Source organism: Sapajus apella, unplaced genomic scaffold (genome assembly GCF_009761245.1).
Source record: "Sapajus apella isolate SASKATOON/1434 unplaced genomic scaffold, GSC_monkey_1.0 scaffold78, whole genome shotgun sequence".
Taxonomy (NCBI): domain Eukaryota; kingdom Metazoa; phylum Chordata; class Mammalia; order Primates; family Cebidae; genus Sapajus; species Sapajus apella.
The window spans coordinates 9,523,403-9,544,915 of record NW_022437018.1 but is presented as its reverse complement, the minus strand read 5'-3'; the positions used below and the strand labels follow the sequence as shown (position 1 = coordinate 9,544,915).

The following is a 21,513-nucleotide window of genomic DNA, read 5'->3' as shown; positions in this document are numbered from 1 at the left end:
GAGTACAAGTTTAGGGCCAGAAGTGAATTGCTTTCAGCAGTAGGAGAGCCTGCATACTGCCTGCATACTTTGTGGCTCTTCTCCAAGCAGAGACCAGCCTCCTTCCTAAATCTTGAATAAAAGTCAGTTGGTGGAAGATGGGTATGATCTGGGGATATAGAGTAGGTTAAGGAACCCAGAATTCCATTTTAGATGTATTATGTCTGAAATACCTTTGATACGTTCAAATAGATTTGTCATTATTTGACTTTGGAATCTTTTTGGGCAAAACCAAACCTTATGAACTGGAAGTATAGTAGCAACTTTTCAAAGAAAATTTATGTGGGTCATTTCATTTTTTAATCTCAGCTTCTATAAAACTTAGCTTTAAATATTATTTTTTAATTTAAAATTTCAATGTTTAAGTGTGTAATAAAGGTACATGGTTAACTCATTATAATCCTTCCACATGATTTGATATTTACCACGTACTTATTTGACATAGATCAACATTTACATTTTTAGTTATGTAATGGGGGTGTCGCGAATGTGCAGCTGCTGCTATTCACGTCTCTGTGCATTTTCCCCATAAACACTGGTCCATACTTTGGTGTGTTTGCTCTCTATTTTGGAGCTTGACTCCTTTGCTCAGTTCTATACTTTTAAGGGAGTCTTGAGAGAGAGAAAATGTGTGTGTGTGTGTGTGTGTGTGTGTGTGTGTGTGAGAGAGAGAGAGAGAGAGAGAGAGAGAGAGAGATGGAGAGAGGGAGAAGGCTGCATTCAATTTGCCATCTTTAACCTAATTTAAAATATTTTCTTAGATTATATTACACAGTGTTGATACTCAGTTTTTTTTAATAGACTTACATGGAAAAATGAAAAAATAATGAGAAACTAGTATGTTATAAGAGAAATAGTAAGTTAGAAGACATTTTATCTAATTTCATACCCTCCATGAAAAAATAATGAGAAACTAGTATGTTATGAGAGAAATAGTAAGTTAGAAGGCATTTATCTAATTTCATACCCTGTTAGAAAATATTTTGATTATAAAACTGCTGCCCATTTTTGTGTTGTTGGCTCATTATTCAAGTAAATATGTAGTGAGAAGTGAGGCCATTCTATTACTGATGAGTTCTGAAATGAAGGGTTATGTTTTTGTCCTAAAACAGTGCATTTTTAAGTAGAAAGTTATGTCAAGAATCAGAACTGCATGAATGGCTTCTCAACTTGGGTGAAATTAGTAACACAGGTTTTTACTCATCAAGAAGATAAAGTCAATAATGGTTGTAAACATATGATTTTTGAAATTTTTATGATACTTTTTTCATAAAACTACGTCCCATGCAGAGGCCCAAATAAGATTTTAACTGAATACATATCTATATATGCATAAACATGTTTTAATTTAAGTACACTTTAAACTGTTTTATATACTGTAGTACTCTTGTTTGATTTGAAAAATACAAATTCACACATGAAAAGCCCCGACTTTACCATTATGCAGTATATCCAGGTAACAAAACTGCACTTGTGCCGCTTAAATTTATACAAGTAAAAAATAAAGTTCAACAGTTGATAAGAAATCTTATTATTTTTCAGTTAAACATAAAATAATCTAATGATATGAACAATTGTTTAAAAGCAAAATATCATAAGGCTTTTGTTTTTGGAGACAGAGTCTTGCTCTGTCAACCAGGCTAGAGTGCGGTGGTGCGATCTCAGCTCACTGCAACCTCTGTTCCCAGGTTCAAGCAATTCTCCCGCCTCAGCCCCTGCTAATTTCTGTATTTTTAGTAGAGACAGGGTTTCACCATATTTGCCAGGCTGGTCTCGAACTCCTGACCTCAGGTGATCTGCCTGCAGCCTCCCAAAGGCTGGGATTGCAGGCGTTAGCCACCGCACCTGGTTATCGTAAGACTTTTAAGGAAAAATCACATTCCCTATACCATGCTTTCCGACTTCATGTCTCATCGTCTGGATATAATAACCACCTTTAACTCTTAATTGCTTATTCTGTTATTTACTTCTATTTTTCTAAATAATATTTTTATACAACCATTTCTTGAGTTTTTAGTTTCAGATTTTATCTCTTGACTTTCTACTATGAAATATAAGCTGTCAGCTTTTTATACATTTTTCCTTTCCCATATCTTTTAAAGCATGTGATATTTGGTTAAATCAATATTCAGTGTTTGTATTATTAATATTATGAGTATTTAAGTATTATTCACAGCTAAGCCACATATTGTGCTATAATTACATTTCCTTTCTACTAGAATGTCTGTTTTTCCTAGGCATTAATGATTATACTGTTCCCTTTGTCTGCTTAGTTTTCTATTTGGTTATCACTAACTCGTCACTAAATTGTCTGAAAGAATTATATTTAAACATCAGATTATCTATTAGGTGTTCCTTTCTTTCTTCTTCTGTCTTTTTCTTTCTCCCTCTCTCTCTTCCTTTCTTTTATTCATTTGGATATCTCTTCTTAGAGCCTTCTATCCTTCTGCTCCAATGTTAAGCCTACTGCTCACCTGTCATCCTGGGATCTCCCTTCAGTTCTCTTCTGTAAAGTCTTCTTTCTTGGATCATGTTTTCCTCTTTCATGGTTTACTCTCTGAGTTTAGAAAAGCACGTACCTCAGCAGCTTCCTCAGAAAGGGCACAGGAGAGGGAAAAAGTTATTCTTAAACTTTGCACATCTGAAAATGTCTTTATTCTCACATGTGTTTCATAGTGTGACTGGCTAAAAAAGTGGTAGGGTTAATGAAAATTTCACCACAAATCTTAACATTCTTAAAAAAAAAAAAAAGCCCAAGGAAAGGTCCAATGAGGACTAAATTTTGTATTTATTTGGAAAGATGCAAACCATCTGAATCTGATCTAGTTAAAAGTAAACTGTTTACTCTCTGCTTTTTAGCTCGAGGAGTGTAAGGTTTTACATTGAAATTTCTAAGGTTTTCCTTAGACTCTAAAAGAACATGTATGAAGTTATACTGGGACTGTCCCTCCACAACAGAAGGGAGTATAAATGAAAATCCAGGTGGGTGGGCAACACCGAATGAAATACTTTTCTAAGATTAGCATTCAGGATTATTTATTTTTTGATTTATGCAGAAGAACTCTAACATTTTCCTCTTAAATTTTTTTTTCTTTTGTACAATGTTAGGAGCAAGAATCTCAAAACAACTTGAAAGTTGTGAAAGTTATCTTGCCATTATTTTTTGTTTTTATTTTTACATATTTGAAAGAATTGAAATGAAATGAACATAACGATTAACAATAAAATTAACCATTTTAAAGTGGACAATTCAGTGGCATTTAGTACATTTATAACTTTGTACAACTACCTTCTCTGTCTAGTTCTAAAACCTTTTAATCACTGTGAGTAAATTGTAAAATCTTTATACTCATTTTTTTTGGTAGAACATAAACTTTTACCTTTGCTTCAAAATTTGGTCTTTGTATATTAGTAACTCTAGAAATAACCAATTTATTATATTCTGATCATGCAATTCCTTAAAAATGAGCTACCTTGTAGATAGTTTATAGTTTTCGTATCAGAAAATCACAAAAGTATATTAATGTCCTTCCTGCCTGTTGTGTTCTTTGAATTTAGCACTATAGAAATTAAATTAATTAACATTGTCTTCATTGTTTTTGTTTTGGGATATTTAGAAATGTAATGCTACAGAACTTTGAAAATGGAGGCTAGAGAGTAGGAAAATCTCATCCAGAAATGGTTCATTTAACAAATAAGTTAATAGATCTGTAAACGTTTCTTTCAGCAGCACATTATTCTGCCATTTGTTATGTGCCATTGGATGATTATCATTGTTGTTGGAGATTCTCCTATGAACAGGCTTAAAGTGCGTGGAATTATATGGAGAATAATTCTGGTACCTTTTAGGGGACAGTAAGAAAAGGGAATAGGAAAAGGGCCAGAGTCTGCTTTTAAACATTTTAAAGCATTTTCCCTTCAAAACTCTTCTGAACTAATTAAAAAAATTAGACTGCCTTCAAATTCCTGTTTTACTTACTAACAGCTTTTCATTTATTTTGTAACTGAGATTTAGAAATTAATATGGAAGCTTTAAAGGAGGCATCATTTTCTCTAGAAAGCCAACTCTTGGCAGCTTTGGTTAGCTGTAGTCAGTAGTGAAGCCAGATTTGTTGTCTTATTCTATTAATCAAATATACAGATGGCCTATTTTTCTTTTTTGTTTCAGTGTGTAAGTAGGTACCACAGAGCAATCAGTCAGACCTAACAAATCTAGCTAACTATGGAGCTTTATAAATTAGCACACAGCTGTGATCATTAATGGTTACATATATTAATTAGAAAATAATAAAACAATGAAAAATTAATTACATATGTTAATGAAATGTAGGTATACAGATACATGCATATACATAATAAGTGTAATTAATTAGACCAGTGGTTCTTACAGTGTTGTTCCCAGACCAGCAGCATTGGCATCACCTAGAAACTTGTTAGAAATGCAGATTCTACTGAATTAGAAACTCTAGGGATGGGGTCCAGCAATTTGTTTTAACAAGCCCTCCAGGTGGTTCTGATGCAGGAACCATGCTCCATTTTGAGAATCACTATATTAGACCCTAATAGAGTGCCTTCCTGTGTTTTTGCTGAAATTGTATTTGGAAAATTATTAGGCCTGACCAAGAAGTCTGGATGTAAAGATAAAAATGAAAAAATTTTCTGTGTTTTAATATTATCTTCCCTCAATATTTTTTCCATTCTGTCTTCCATGCACATTTTTACAAATTTTAGAAAATATGATCTATATGGTTTTAAATTTTGGCCTTTCTTGGGCTTAACATTATGGAATAAGCATTGTCCATATTATTAAAAATAGTATGTAAACATAACACTTAAAAGCAGCTTAATCTTTCATAATTTCATTCTCCTAACTTCCACATTTGTACTGCGGAAGGTTATCTTTTTAGTAGGAGGGATGAAGTTCCTTGCCTACTTTATTATCTTTATGTAAACTTACTAATATCTTCTCATGTTGTGAAGAGACATTGACCAATTTGGTAAAACTGTAAAGCAGGGAATAGTGAGTTCTTAAAATGTTATTTTTTTAGATAAGTTAATTTTTGTAATATTATAATTTAAATATTTAATGTTAATATAAATATAACCATTAGTAATTTGTTATTTGTGTTTTCCATTTCACGCCTTTTCTTTTTGACACTTCTTCTAAGTACTTCCTGTCTCTTCAGTTTTTGACCCTTGATTGCTCAGTGTTTCATTTTTTGGTCTAGTCCTTTTTGATTGATTTCTTCCATCACGTATTTTCTCAGTCCTCAGGTCCTATCTTGAAGGCTGTAATGGCAGGAATTTGGAAACTATGATAAACAGTTGAAGAAGACATTTGGGACTGATTAGCTTTTCCTCGCCTTTAATCTCAGTGCAGAGGCACTTGCTTACTTGAGTTTCGTGGTTAATAGTGAGTCTTTGGAATATGACAAAATACCTCTTCACTTATTAGCTGTGTGTCTTTGGCAAATAACTTAATGCCTTTGATGTTAGGTTTTCTCCTTTATAACATATGGGGAAAATAGAAAATAGTATTTATAGGTTTGAACATTATGTTATATTTAAGTTATAATTTATAGATATGAGCATTATATTAAATTTAAATTGTTAGCATAGTATCTGACACATAATAAATCCTTAGGAGCTATTAGCTATTACAATAGAGGTATTATTAGTGTTTGTTTAACTCTAGAGTCTACTTTTAAATTTTTATGGAAAAAATTCTTTAAGCAGGCATAATCTCAGAACCGTATTTTATTTTTTTTATTTAAAACTGATATTCCTTCTCTCAGAGGAAATAATCTTTGGTAGAGTTGTTTTATTTTCACTGTCTTTATGATAAGTATTACAGATTTCTAGAAATTTACAGAAAAAAGTATGTATTAGTGTTGATATGGTTTGGCTGTGTCTCTACCCATATCTCATCTTGAATTCCCATGTGTTGTGGGAGGGACCTGGTGGGCGGTAATTGAGTCATGGGGGCAAGTCTTTCCCATGTTGTTCTCGTGATAGTGGATAAGTCTCACGAGATCTAATGATTTTAAAAAGAGGTGTTCCCCTGTATGAGCTCTCTCTTTGCCTGCTACCCTCCATGTAAGACAGGATGTGACTTGCTCTTCCTCAACCTTCCACCATGATTGTTAAGCCTCCCTAGCCATGTGGAACTGTATGTCCAGTAAACCTCTTTTTCTTCCCAGTCTTGGGTATATCTTTATCAGCAGCATGAAAATGGACTAATACAAGCATACTATTCATTTCATGTTTTTAAAAAATATCTCTGAACTTACTTAATTCTTAGGCATCATAGCTTAAAATACCAATAAAAAAGGAAGCATGACTGTGTTTTATTCTTATTTTGTATACTTTTTTTTTTTTTTTTAATGTGGAGTCTTACTCTGTCGCCCAGGCTGGAGTGCAGTGGTGTGATCTTGGCTTACTGCAACCTCTGCCTCCAAGGTTCAAGCAATTCCCCTGCCTCGGCAGGGATTACAGGTGCTGGGATTACAGATATGCACCACCATGCCTGGCTAATTTTTGTGATTTTTTAGTGGAGATGGAGTTTCACGTTGGCCAGGCTGGTCTCGAACTCCTGATCTCAAGTGATCTGCTGCCTTGGACTCCCAAAGTGCTGGGATTATAGGCGTGAGCCACTGTGCCTGGCCCTTATTTTGTATAAATTTTTGAGTTTGTGCACATATTTATTAAATTCAAGAAACTACTTAACATGAGTTATGCATGTAAGTGATTATATTAATACTGATTTGTTCCATCTGTGTGCTGAACGTTATGCAACATTTTGCCCAACTCAACTAATTTATTCATTTATGTAACAACTGTGTATCACATAAGTATTATGTATTAGGTACCATGCTTGGTGCTAGGTATATAAACATAAGTATGATATGGTTTTAAAAGAAAACTTTGGACAAGTTAAATCTGAAGGAGTTTAATTGAGCAGAAAAAAGAAGAAACAATTCATGAATTGGGCAGCCTCCAGAATCACAGAAGATTCAGAGAGACTCCAGGGCTGCCTCATGGTCAGAACAAATTTACAGACAAAAAATAATAATAATAATAATAAAGTGACATTCAAGAATCAGAAGTAAGGTACAGAAACAATGGGATTGGTTTCAGCTGGGCATTTGCTTTATTTGAACACAGTTTGAACAGTCAGCTGTCTATGAGAGCTTGAAGTATGGCTGCTGGGATTGACCAACCCTCAGCTATTGTTACGAATGTATACTTCTAAGTTAAATTTTCAATCTTGTCTGCCTATTAAGCTAGGTTATGGTTCATCCACAAGGATGCAAATGTAGAAGTGCAGAGTCCTCAGGCCGTAGTGAGTTTGTTTAACAGTAGTATAGTTCATTCTTTTGTGGAGAAATACCTAAACGAGTAATTCTGATGTAGTATGCTGAGTAGTATAATAGAGATATGCATGAACTGCTATAGAAGCATGTGGATGATACATTTTACTTGTCATTTAGTTTAGCTGGAGAACAAGGAGGAGTGGTGGTTATATATGAGGCCAGGTAAGACTTGTCAAAGAAGGTAATGTTTGAGTTGGGCCTTGAAGAAAGGAAACAATTTTAGCAGCATGGTCCACGGTGGTAAGTCTGAGGGAACAGAGAGGGAGGGTTTAAAAGGAGCACTGTCATTTGTGGATGATATTAGAATCAACTGAGAAATATAAAGCTGAGGAGAGTTCTGCAAGATTGCCCAATACAGAATCAGCTTACAAGAATTAATAGCATTTCTCTGCACTAGAAAATATAATAAAAATTTAATTCACAAAATAACAATAACCCTAAATTGTCTGGGCACTGACAAAATCTCTATGGCAAGAAATCTCTTTTGAAACCCTAAAACAAGATTTGCTGAATAAATGGAAGGATATCCTATATTGGATGAGATAGGCTAATAAAAATGTGTCAGTTTTCCCTTAATTAATATATAAATTAATTATAATTCTAATTAAAATTATAGTATGATTTTTTTGAGAAATGTAATAAGCTTTTTCTAAAATGAATGTGGATTATATGAATCTATCAAAATATCATCTGTATCCCAAGAATATGTCATATCAGTTTTTTCTTGCATTGCTATAAAGAAATACCTGAGACTGGGCAATTTTTAAATAAAAGATGTTTAAGTGGTTCATGGTTTTGTAGGCTGTACAGGAAGTATAACACTAGCATCTGTTCTGGGGAGGCCTCTGGAAGTCATGGTGGAAGGCAAAGCAGGAGCTTGTATGTCACATGGGAAATCAGGAGAAAGAGAGGGCAAGGAGAACTATGATACACGCTTTTAAATGACCGGATCTCACAAGAACTCACTCACTGTTATGAGGACAGTACCAAGGGGTATGATGCTAAATTATTCATGAGAAGTCTGCCCCCATGATTCATACGCCTCCCACCAGGCTGCACCTCCAACACTGGGGACTACATTTCAATATGAGATTTGGGCAGGGACAAATATCCAAACTATATTATCCTGCGCTGGCCCCTCCCAAATCTCATGTTCTTCTCACATTTTAAAATACAATCATGTCTTCCTAATAATCTCCAAAGTCTTAACTCATTCCAACATTAACCTAAAAGCCCAAAGCCTAAAATCTCATCTGAAACAAGGCTAGTCCCTTCCACCTGTGAGCCTGTAAAATAAAAAGTTAGTTACTTCCAAGATACAAGTATAAGCATTGAGTAAATGTTCTTGTTCCAAAAGGGAGAAATCAGCCCAAAGAAAGGGGCTATAGGCCCCATCTAAGTCCAAAACCCAGGAGGGTAGCCATTAAATCTTAAAGCTCCCAAGTAGTTTTCTTTCATTCCATGTTCTACATATAGGGCACACTGATACAAGGGGAGGGCTTCCAAGGCCTTGGGCAGCTCTGCCCCTGTGTCTTTGCAGGGTTCAGTCCCAGAGGCTGCTCTCACAGGTTGTTGAGTCCTGTGGCTTTTCCAAGTGCAAGGTGCAAGCTGTTGGTGGAACTACCATTCTGGGGTCTGGGATGGTGAACCTCTTCTCACAGCTCCACTAGACAGTGCCCCAGCTGGGACTTTGTGTGGGAGCTCCAATTCCACATTTTCCTTCTGCACTGCCCTAGTAGAGGTTCTCCATAAGGGCTTTACCCCTGCAGCAGGCTTCTTCCTGGACATCCAGGCTTTTTCATACATCTTCTGAAATCTAGGCAGAGGCTCCCAAGCCTCAACTCTTGCACTCTGTGCATCTGCAGGCTTAAAGTTTCTATGTGCTCTTATGTGCTAAGCCATTTTGATTGGGCTGCAATCAAGTTCTCCTGGAGGTTCAGCCCTATCATTTCATCAGTTCTCATTTGATCAGCTTTCCTAGTCTTATTCTTGTATGGCCCCTTATCGTTGGTTGGTCCCTTCTTGGTCTTGCACTGGTTCATTTCTAAAATTGAGATGGAGCTTGTGTAAAATGCAATATGAAGCTATATACCATTATCCAAGTCATTAACATGATTAAAAATAGCTACTGTTTATTGAAAACTGTATAACTCAAATGTCTGAGATTCAATATCTGGTTTATAAAATAAGATTATATATTCTTTTAAATATATGAATATTTAACTCTCCACTAAATGCCAGAAATTAGCCCTTTAAAGTGTTTCTTGGCTATTTCTGAGTCATCCCAAGAGCTCTCTCAATTGTGCACAGGAAGAAGTCTGTATTAGTCTGCTTTGATGCTGCTGATAAAGACATATCCGAGACTGGGCAATTTTCAAAAGAAAGAAGTTTATTGGACTTACAGTTCCACATGGCTGGGCATGCCTCACAATCATAGTGAAAGGTGAAAGGCATGTCTCACATGGCAGCAGACGAGGAGAAGAGAAATTGTGCAGGGAAACTTTCTTTTTAAAACTATCAGATCTCATGAGACTTATTCACTGTCATGAGAACAGCACGGGAAAGACCTTCCCCCGTGATTCAATTACCTCCCACTGGGTCCCTCCCACAATAGGTGGGAAATCAAGATGAGATTTGGGTGGGGACACAGCCAAACCATATTATTTCACCCCTGGCCCCTCTCAAATCTCAGGTTCTCACATTTCCATACCAATTATGCCTTCCCAATGGTCCCCCAAAGTCTTAACTCATTTCAGCATTAACTCAAAGTCCATAGTCAAAAATCTCATCTAAGACAAGGCAAGTCCCTTCTACCTATGAGCCTGTTAGTTACTCCCTAGCTACAATGGGGTACAGGCATTGGGTAAATACAGCCATTCCAAATGGGAGAAATTGGCCAAAACAAAGGGGCTACAGGCTCCACAGAAGTCTGAAATCCAGCAAGGCAGTCACATCTTAAAGCTCCAAAATGATCTCCTTTGATGTCTTGCATCCAGGTCACACTGATACAAGAAGTAGGTTCCCATAGTCTTGGGAAGCTCTCCCCCTTTGGCTTTGCAGGGTACAGGCTCCCTCCTGGCTCCTTTCATGGTCTGGCATTGAGTGTCTGTGGCTTTTCTAGGTGCATGGATGGTGCAAGCTGTTGGTATCTACCATTCTGGGGTCTTGAGGATGGTGGCCCTCTCCTCACATCTTCACTATGCAGTGCCCCAGTAGGGACTCTGTGTGGGGGCTCCAACTCCACATTTCCTTTCTGCACTCCCGCAGAAGAGGTTCTCCATGAGACCCCTGCCTCTGCAGCAAACTTCTGCCCGGTAGGCATCCAGGTGTTTCCATACATCTAATATCTAGGCAGAGGTTCCCAAACCTTAATTTTTTTTTTAAATTTTACTTTAAGCTCTGGGATACATGTGCTGAATGTACAGGTTTGTTACATAGGTATACATGTGCCATGGTGGTTTGCTGCACCTATCAACCTGTCATCTAGGTTTTAAGTCCCTCATGCATTAGTTATTTGTCCTAATGCTCTCCTTTCCCTTTCTCCCCACCCCGTGACAGGCCCCAGCATGTGATGTTCCCTTCCCTATGTCCATGTGTTCTCATTGTTCAACTCCCACTTATGAGTGAGAACGTGCGGTGTTTGGTATTCTGTTCCTGTGTTAGTTTGTTGAGGATGAAGTTTTCCAGCTTCATCCATGTCCCTGCAAAGGACATGAATTCATTCTTTTTTATGGCTGCATAGTATTCCATGGTATATATGTGCCACATTTTCTTTATCCAGTCTATTATTGATGGGCATTTGGGTTGGTTCCAAGTCTTTGCTATTATAAATAGTCCTGCAATAAACATACGTGTGCATGTGTCTTTAAAGTAGGATGACTTATAATCCTTTGGATATATATCCAGTAATGGGATTGCTGGGTCAAATGGTATTTCTGGTTCTAGATCCTTGAGGAATCATCACACTCTCTTCCGCAATGGTTGAACTAATTTACAGTCCCACCAACAGTGTAAAAGTATTCCTATTTCTCCACATCCTCTCCAACATCTGTTGGTTCCTGACTTTAATGATCACCGTTCTAACTGGTGTGAGATAGTATCTCAATGTGGTTTTGATTTGCATTTCTCTACTGGCCAGTGATGATGAGCTTTTTTTTCATGTTTGTTGACTGCATAAATGTCTTCTTTTGAGGAGTGTCTGTTCACATCCTTCGGCTACTTTTTGATGGGGTTTTTTTTTCTCGTAAATTTGTTTTAGTTCCTTATAGATTCTGGATATTAGCCCTTTTTCAGATGGATAGATTGCAGAATTTTTCTCCCATTCTATAGGTTGTTTGTTCACTCTGATGGTAGTTTCTTTTGCTGAGCAGAAGCTCTTTAATTAAATTATATTCCATGTATCAATTTTCGCTTTTGTTCCAATTGCTTTTGGTGTTTTAGAAATGAAGTCTTTGGCCATGCCCATGTCCTGAATGGTATTGCCTGGGTTTTTATGGTTTTAGGTTTTATGTTTGTGTCTTTAATCCATCTTGAGTTAGTTTTTGTATAAGGTGTAAGGAAGGAGTCCAGTTTCCGTTTTCTGTATATGGCTAGCCAGTTTTCCCAGCACTATTTATTAAATAGGGAACCCATTCCCCATTGCTTGTTTTTGTCAGGTCCCAAACATCAGTTCTTGACTTCTCTGCACTTGCAGGCTCAACATCACGTAGAAGCTACCAAGGCTTGGGGCTTGCACCCTCTGAAGCCACAGCCTAAGCTCTATGTTGGCCCCTTTTAGCCATGGCTGGAGCAGCTGGGATGCAGGGCAGCAAGTCAATAGGCTGTACACAGCATGGGGACCCTGGGCCCTGACCCTCGAAACTGCTTTTTCCTCCTAGGCCTCTAGACCTGTGATGGGAGGGGCTGCCACAGAGACCTCTGACATGCCTTGGAGACATTTTCCCCATTGTCTTGGAGATTAACATTCTGCTGCTTGTTATTTATACAAATTTCTGCAGCTGGCTTGGATTTCTTCTCAGAAAATGGGAATTTCCTTTGTATCACATTGTCAGACTGCAAATTTTCCAAACTTTTATGCTCTGCTTCCCTTTTAAAACTGAATGCCTTTAACAGCATTCAAATCATATCTTGAAAGCTCTGCTGCTTAGAAATTTCTTCTGCCAGATAACCTAAATCATCTCTCTCAAGTTCAAATTCCACACATCCCTAGGGCAGGGGCAAAATGCCTCCAGTCTCTTTTCTAAAACATAACAAGACTCACCTTTGCTCCAGTTCCCATCTCCATCTGAGACCATCTCAGACTGGATTTCATTGTCCATATCATTATCAGCATTTTGGGCAAAGCCATTCAACAAGTCTTTAGGGAGTCCCAAACTTTCACTTATTTTCCTGTTTTCTTCTGAGCCCTCCAAACTGTTCCAACCTCTGCCTGTTACCCAGTTCTAAAGTTGCTTCCACATTTTCAGGTATCTTTTCAGCAATGCTTCACTCTATTGGTACCAATTTATTCTACTAGTCTGCTTTCACACTGCTGATAAAGACATACCTAGTACTGGGCAATTTGCAAAAGACAGAGTTTTTTTATTGGACTTACAGTTTCAGATGACTGAGAGCCCTCACAATCATGGTGGAAAGTGAAAGGCATGTCTCACATGGTGGCAGATAAGAGAACAGAACTTGTGCAGGGAAACTCCCCTTTTTAAAACCATCAGATCTCATGAGACTTATTCACTGTCATGAGAACAGCATGGGAAATACCTGCCCCCATGATTCAGTTACCAACCACTGGGTTCCTTCCACAACACATGGGAATTCAAGATGAGATTTGGGTGAAGACACAGCCAAACCGTGTCAAGATCCACTGTGTTTTTCTGTTTTTGGATGCCTTGTCCTGCTGCTGCACAGCTGCTTTGGATCCTGTTCTCCAGGTCACTATTCCATGTTAGCCAGGACACAGATTATTTCCTTAATTTTACCTAGAATAACATTTTAACCAGACTACAGAAAGAGGCAAGATAAAGAAAAGAGAATACAGGTAATAGTTTACAACAGTAACTGTGGCTACATCAGTCCCCGCCGGTCCAAGTTCTGGGCCATTTTCAAGGCATCCTTGAAAAGTGTTCTGCTGAATTGTTTCTATCACCACTATTGTGGACATGACACTGTGTGATACTCTCTAGCTTGTCTCTTCCATCTGGAGGCTAGGCCCCCAAAACCATAGGACTTCAGAGAGAAAAGAGATGTTCTCCCCTTTTTGGCTAAAATCCTGGGTTTCCAGTTTTCATTCCTGTCCCAGAATTAACCTCTCCCTCAGAATAAATAACAATGGGGATATCCATTCTCTTCAGAATTAACCTCGTTCCTTCACTCATAGGATATGGTCTGGACCTGTGAGTACCACCCATTTCCCCCTCTCGTCCAGGCAATTGCTATAGCTGTCTATTGTTCATTCCTAGAAATCTGAATTATTCTTTTAACATCATTGGGACTTAAGTAGTCCATTCCAGGTTGTGCTATACCAGTCCAGATGGGACTGTTTACAGAATTTATCTTCTTTCCTTCCTTTATTTCTTTCCCCTTCCACTTCCTCTCTGTCACCTTCTTCTTCCTCCCTTTTTTTCCTATCCTTTTTCATTTTACTCTGGGGGCTCTTGTAAACATGCACTGTTCTATAGTAATTCTTCTTCTCAAGTCCCTCTTCTTCCTCCTACTCCAGGGACAGTTTTGGTTGTCACAGTAGTTGCGGGACACACCTGGCATCTAATTTGGTGGGGCCTGTTCAAAAGAAAATATTAACAAGTGATACTTGTTCAAGCATGATTAAGAAGAAAATTCTGTGATAGTCCTAAAATTTATTTTAGGACAGTATGGGGACCACTGCAATAGGTCTTGTGGTAGAGGAGAGAGATGGTGCTCAACTCTCAATACAGCATGGGCAAGTGGGAATTTATAGCCAGTGAGCAGGGTGGGGGTCACCGAAAATTACCGGGAGGAAACATTAGGGGTAAGAGGGGTTCTGGCTAAACCAACCTAACTAGATTCTTGCAGAAGACAGGCCAAGGTGATCAGATATCACCTGGGGGATGCTGGAGGATGAGGGACCCAATTAAGGGAGATCAGGTATGGAACGGGAGGGTTGGTGGAGGATTCTTGTTAAACTGATTTAGCAGGGCTATTGACAAAAACTAGAGTTTTCAAGGAAGTACATAAATGGGCCTAGATGGAGTTTCAGAAGGTCAACTACAGTTTGGTCAGGCAAGGAATGTTTTTCAGGCCAAAGAAGCTTAGAGGGTTTGCAGTGTGTGGAACTCTCCTTTGCAATGAATTGTACCACATCCCTTGCAACTTTCAAATTTCCCAGTGGACATTCATGTATGTTCTGCTTATAATTTTCTAAGCCTTGAACCTAACTCTAGCTTTACTTATAAATACATATTATTTTTTGGCACAGTTTTAATATGTACCGAATTCCTAGGAATGCAACTATTTAGGTATATCAAAGGAAGATTGTTTTTATTTTGTCTTATATTATATCAAGAGTTGTGGACTATTTTAGAAATATCATGTCACTACTGAAATGCTGCTTGTGGTATTTTAATTGACAATGCAGCAGCATATCCTCATCTATCTACATTTGTAGCTGCCACATTCATAGTTATTCTGTGCATAAGAGGAAGAGTGACTGTTTTCCAGTGTAAGTGTGCCTGATCATTTGTATAATGAAATGAAAATATATAATTTATGTGAACACATACATATATATAAAATATATTTGTAGTGAGTTAAAACAGTCAGTATGTAGTTAGTAACTATGAATTTCATTTCAGGGTATTAAAAAGGAAGATTGGAAAATATTTGTTTTATAGAGAGCGTATAAGTTCTGATGGGTTTTAGGACTATGTAAATTCATACAGGAAAAATAAACAGTTCTCTTTAAGAAACAGTAAAACTCTGCAGAGACATAGCTCACTGAATTTCTCTGTGTGAAACAACTACAGTTATTTCCTTCATGACATTTAGGTGTGTCTTGCTTTATGTTTGTACAAACAGAAAATCTGTCTTTGCTTTCTCAGAACAGAGTCAGAACCTGAGGTTAGAATCACAAAAGACAGGACAACTTCTTTAACATTTTAAAAGCGGTATAAATTTATAAATTAAGTATGTTAATGCTTTAAAAATGGTATAATATAGCCCTGTTCAAATAATTTGAAATAAGAAGGTTCAATGACAGTAAATGTCAATTTCATTTTAGGTGTTCCATATCTCTGAAAATGATGGTGATTTTCAATGCTGCAGAAGCAAGTTGCTTTTAGAACCATCAATACAAGATGCTCTGGTTTATGAATATAGTCAAGGGACTGAGAGGGTGCTTAATTGATAAAAAAAATTGTCACCTGAAAGGTGTGGGCTGGGAATTTTCATTAAAGAGTTGAAAAGGAAGTAACAAAGTAGTCAATGAACTAAAGCAGACATGATTGACTGTAATTTCTGTGCTTGTTAACTTTATTGACTAACAGCAAGATGGCTGTCAAAACTAAAGCATGGTGCCTTGAGAAAATTAAATGAGAAAAATTAATGAGAAAAGCATTCATTTTAGACCTTCCATTATTACCAAGGCAACAAAGTTAATGTGTCAACTTCAGTAGTTTGTTCTGAAATAGTTAAATTGAGATTGAAAACATTAGCACTAAATTCACTCTGGCATCTAAATGTGATATTTGGGTTTACACAAAGTGAAATACAGGTAGGGAAAAAATTAGGGTGTAACTGGCTGAGCGCAGTGGCTCACTCCTGTAATCCCAGCACTTTGGGAGGCTGAGGTGAGTGGATCACCTGAGGTCGGGAGTTTGAGACCAGCCTGGCCAACACTGGCGAAACCCTGTCTCTACTAAAAATACAAAATTAGGTGGGCATGGTGGTTGGCATCTGTAATCCCAGCTAATCGGGAGGCTGAGGCAGGAGAATCACTTGAATCTGGAAGGTGAAGTTTACAGTGAGCTGAGATCATACCATTGCACTGCAGACTGGGTGACAGAGTGAGACTCTGTCTCAAAAAAAAAATTAGGTAGTAACTATAATACACAATGACAACAAGCAAGGCATAGCTCTAGTTTGTGTAAGGTAGCATTAGTATTTCTAAAAATGGAGATAAGGCAATGGATTTGAAGGCTATTGGAGAAATAATAGAATACCAATCTCTTATGAGGCTGACATCTTTCATTTCTATATCAAGGTGAATGTAACTTTCACCAGGACATTTTCCTTGATTATCCCCTCCTCCTGGAGCTATCTCTACCTCCTTTTAATTCCTCTAGCTATTGATGCTTACCTTGTATTATAGTTAATTTGCATGTGCCATACAGTAATGGACACTGCCACTGCCCCTAGCTTTTGTCCCAATGGTGAAGACAGAATAAGTAAACAAATAAAACAATGCAGGTTGTGATAAGTGACTGGGGACAGTGAGATAAAAAATGATAAGGAAATACCTTATGAGAAAGTTAAGGATCATATCAAAGATGAAAATGAGCAGATATGTAAATAGATGGGAGCAAATGGTTTCAGGCAAAGGAACAGCAAGTGCCACTGCCCTAGGGGAATATGGTTGGTTATTTTATAAATAGAAAGTATATCTGGAGTCAGTATATTAGAAGGGAGAGTGTTTTGAGTTGTGGGGGAAGAATGTGAGTCAAGGTGAAGAGGTTGACAGCAGCCAGATCATGCAGGGCCATGTAGATTTGGTAAAGAATTTGGATTTTCTGCTATGAGCAATAGGAAGCCTTTGGATAATTTTAAACAGGAGAATAACATGAGCTAAACTTCTAAGTTTTGAAAAATAACTTAGAAGCTATGTAAAGAATGGTTACCAATGATGGAATAGTTGGGGTAGAAGAGAGAGAGAAATGTGGACATGTTAAAGACAAATTTTGTAAGTAGGATCAATGGAAATTCCTGATGGTAATGAGGGAAAAGAATGAATGAAGGATGACTCCAAGTCTTTGGCTTATGCAGTAATTGGGTGATGGTAGCATTTATTGGGATATGAATGACAGAAAGAAATAGGTTTGAGACAAAATCGAGAGCTCCTTTTTGAAGCTCTTGAGTCTGAACAAGTTTGAAATGTGTATTAGTTATTCAAATAGAGAAGGCAGTTTGAATGTGTTGCTCTGGGATCATGACAGAGGTCTGGAATAGGATACAAAGTTGGGAACCATTAATATATGGATGTGTAACTGGTTTAAGTGAACGAGCTTGTTTTCTTCTATTCCTGTATCCACCTTTGCTCTGCTGCCTCTCCCTTTCCTATTCCTTAGTGACACATCAGGTAGGTTCCTGCCATTTTTAGTTCCTTAAAGGCCTGCTTGTCCAGTTTAACACTTCCATTTCATTCGAATTTAAATCTCCCTTTCTTTCCCCCAGCACTGACCAAATGTGCTCTCAAGGGACTTGGAATGGGGAAAGAGATTTTTTTTTCATCACTTTTGCCCTGGTATCTTCAAGAGGAGAGGAAGCAGTTGGCCTTGTTTCCCTAACTTTTCAGGTTCACTAACTTTTCCTCTAGTATTATGGCTAGTATAACCGAGTACCCCCATTTTTCTAAGAGATTGCTTATTTTTTTTTCTTCGTTTTTCTTTCCTCCTTTCTCCCACTTCCTACTTAGCTCTTTAGAAATGCAATTATAACCTTTTACCTCCTCTTCACCAGACACTCCCTACAGGGTGAGTTAATCCCACTATGTGCTTAGAAGCTCCAGAGCCTGACTTTCTCCCACCAGGAGACTGACATGAGAGACCACCTCAAAGTATGCCTGCTACAAAACTCTTTCCTGACTGGAGAGTTTCAGCTATTTTTACAATCTAGCTCTGCCTACAAAGGCACCAGTGGTCACCAGCTTGACTGCCCAGTAGATAAGGTACCAAAGCAAGTTATGCAGACCCCCACCTGCATTTCCCTCCTCTGCATGCCATTGCTGCCAAGACCCCTTTTAAAAGCACCCACTTTCTGCTTCAAAAGTGAAGCAGCACCCTTAAAGACAGAAGTCTGTACTTCTTCCCCTAAGCCAGCTTTGGAATAAAAAGTCACCTTCTTTATACCAGACCTCGCTCTTGTTAATTGGACTCTGCAACCCGTGGGCAACTGAACCTGCATTTTGGTTACACCAGGAAATTTTCCTTGATTCTAGGAGAAAGAATAGGAGAGGAAGAGCATGTAGCTCTTTTCTTAACTGCTTCTTAGTGATCCCTGAATGAGGTGTCTGTCCTCAAATACTGGAAATCCCTTAGCATGTACATGGGTGGCTTCATTTTCTGTCATTTTGAGCCATAGTCACCAATTATTGGCAACAGGAGAAGTCCCACATAACATCCTAACTCATTTAAAGATCTCATTTAAAGCCATAGGTGGAATGAGATATCCCCTCAGATGACAAAATGTTTTGGCCACATGGAGGTTGTTGATAGACTTAAAAATGGCCCTTTTGGGAGTGAAGGGGAAATAAGTCATGGTAGTAGGTTGTGAAGTGAGAGGTAAAAATGTAGGGATGGTGGACAACTCATTTGGGAAGTATTGTGATGAAGGCATAGGGAACTAGAGTAGCAACTACAGGGAGCTTTAGGGTAAAAGTGATGCTTTGTTGGTTTGAAAAATTTCAGGTAGAAATCCTATGGCATATTTTTGCACTGATCATTGGAGAAGGGATGAGAATGCAGTATATGAAGTGATCATGAAGGAGGAGAGTCCTCGAGAAGGTGAGGAAAGAAGGGATCCAGCACACAAAAGAGATTAGCCTTTGATAAGAGCAAGGGGACTTCTTGCATTTTAATAGGAGGGAGGGTAGAGAAGAAGGGGTGTCTGTGGTTTATAGATTTGATGGTGGAAAGATGTGAAACATCTTCCAGATGGCGTCTGTTTTTCTTAGTGAGGCAGGAGAGTTGGTTAGCTGCTAATAATGGGGATGGTTGGGAAGGAAGAGTGAGAAACATTTTTCTGTTATATTAATAGTTCATAAGACCTTCAAATCAGGGGAGAATTCATTTAGATTCACCTAAAATACGTGACAAGGTGCCAGAACTATGTATCACATATTTTTGGGGAAAAAAAAAAGATTTTATCACAAATAGCAATTATTCCTAGCTTTAAATCTCATTTTAGAAAGGTATTATGGCTGTTTAGAAAATTTCATATTTTTAAAGCCCCAACCTGAAATTGCTGGTATTTTGAGGTCTTATGTACAGATAAAGTGGACTCATCGTTCATGCAAAAGTAATTTTCATTCTATAAGGGATTTTAATGACAAGAAGAAACTGTACTCCATTCTGAATAAAGAACATATTGCACCCTGGAGGACTTATTTTCCAAGAGAGGCTACTGATAGGGATAAAACTGTCTTCTTTTTGGAGGCCCCTTTCTCTCTGTAATCTTCTAGCTGGCTGCTAACACAGGGCTCTGGATCAAGGGGGCTCTCAGTACATGCAGTTGAATGACTTTGTTTGGGGCCAGTCTTGATGCCTCCAACCAAAAAAACTCACTTTTGATTACATTGGTAGAATTGCTAGTAATGGCCCTGATTTATTCTCTTTTCTTTTTTTTTCTAGCTCTTCTACTCTCAATCTTTGTTTGCTTGCAAGAGGCATGTGAGCCAACATTTTAAAGTTTGCAAAGTATAAAGAAAGGAAACAAGTAAAGAGGGAAGGAGAATAAATACTGAACAAGACTGGGCAAGGTGACAAGAAAGAATTACTGTGAAAATCTGGAAGAGGGCCAGGATGCAAAATCCAAGGGCTGTGTAGTTTACAGGAACTATTTAGCCTCCATTATGCTTCAGAGATCACACAAAGAAAGCCAGATTTCTCTGCTTTTGTCTCCTACCCTATAGTTAGCTATGGAAATTTGACATAGGTAATATGTGTTTTCTGTCAGCAAACCGATATAAATGCAGAGGACCATGGGGCCTGTGCTCAACAAATCCAACGTGATTTGAATTGCTGGGAGGGACCTCTTGTGGTTATAGTGGGAAATACTTCAGCTAAATACTATCTTGGAGGCTGCTGAAAGCTCTTTAAAATTACATTTCAGATATTTATAATATTTAATTGTTTTGATAACACCAATTTCTGTAAGAAGGTTTTATCTGTATCGCATCTCTGAAGAGTTCAGTATAATTTAAAGCTGTTCAGCTTTTATCCGTATAATTCACATATCCTCTGAAAAGCAAATAAAAAGAATAGGAGTACTCATCTCCATTTTGTATATGGAAAGGAGAGTCAGGTAAGTTACTTATTGTGGTTTCACAGCAGGCCAAACCATGGTAGAATTTGGATATCTCATCTTGGGCTCAATTCAACAGTCCTGGTTTGGAAAACATTCATTATTAAAGCTCTAAAACAAAACCTACTATTTTGCAAGTGTCAAGTGATTTCTTTATTCAAGAAAAGATGGATTGAGAGACATAAAACTTACTCTTTGTTTCACTGTGAAAAGGGACTCTTCCTAGATTCTCCAGAGGGAAAAAGCTGCTTAAAAAAAAATCTGGGGAGGATAGCATGTTAGCAACTAAGAATCTTTAGATAAACGTATTGTCAATTATGTACATTTTAAAGGTAGTACATAAAAATAGTTATTTTGAAGGCTCTCCTGAAAATAATATAAAATGAACTGCCTTCACAGTTGAATCTCTGACAATTCCCAGACCCTGCCTTTCCTCTTGGCTCCCTGATATTTGTGCTAAGAGTATTTGGAGAGCTAATAAATAAATGCTTTCTTTTTATTTTGAATTCAGCCTTTTAAGAACAGGACTGCTAAAACTCAAACAAGTAGTTCATATTTTAGTTAGCACTGCTTGTCTTAGAAGCTGTTAGAAGAAAGTCAGAAAAATGGTAATGTCCAAAGAAATGCCACAGTTCAAGTGGGATGTGAAGGAATTGATGAAATGATAAAGAATAAGGCAGGGATATGCAAGATTTCAGTGAATGTGAAGATGTTGAGGGAGAAGATATCAAAAAAGGGAGGAGGAAATATGAAAAATGATAGTCGTGGAGAGAAAAAAGAAATTTTGGTGGAGAAGACTTTTTTTTTGGGGTGGCTTAAATTTAATAATCGTTTA

The 21,513-nt window shown here is 37.7% G+C and overlaps 1 protein-coding gene across 1 annotated transcript in view; it reads left to right on the top strand.

The window, feature by feature from the left end:
• Nucleotides 1-21,513, top strand: part of CTNNA3 (catenin alpha 3) — a 1,791,515-nt gene that overhangs the window by 18,294 nt on the left and 1,751,708 nt on the right. The window lies entirely within an intron of this gene.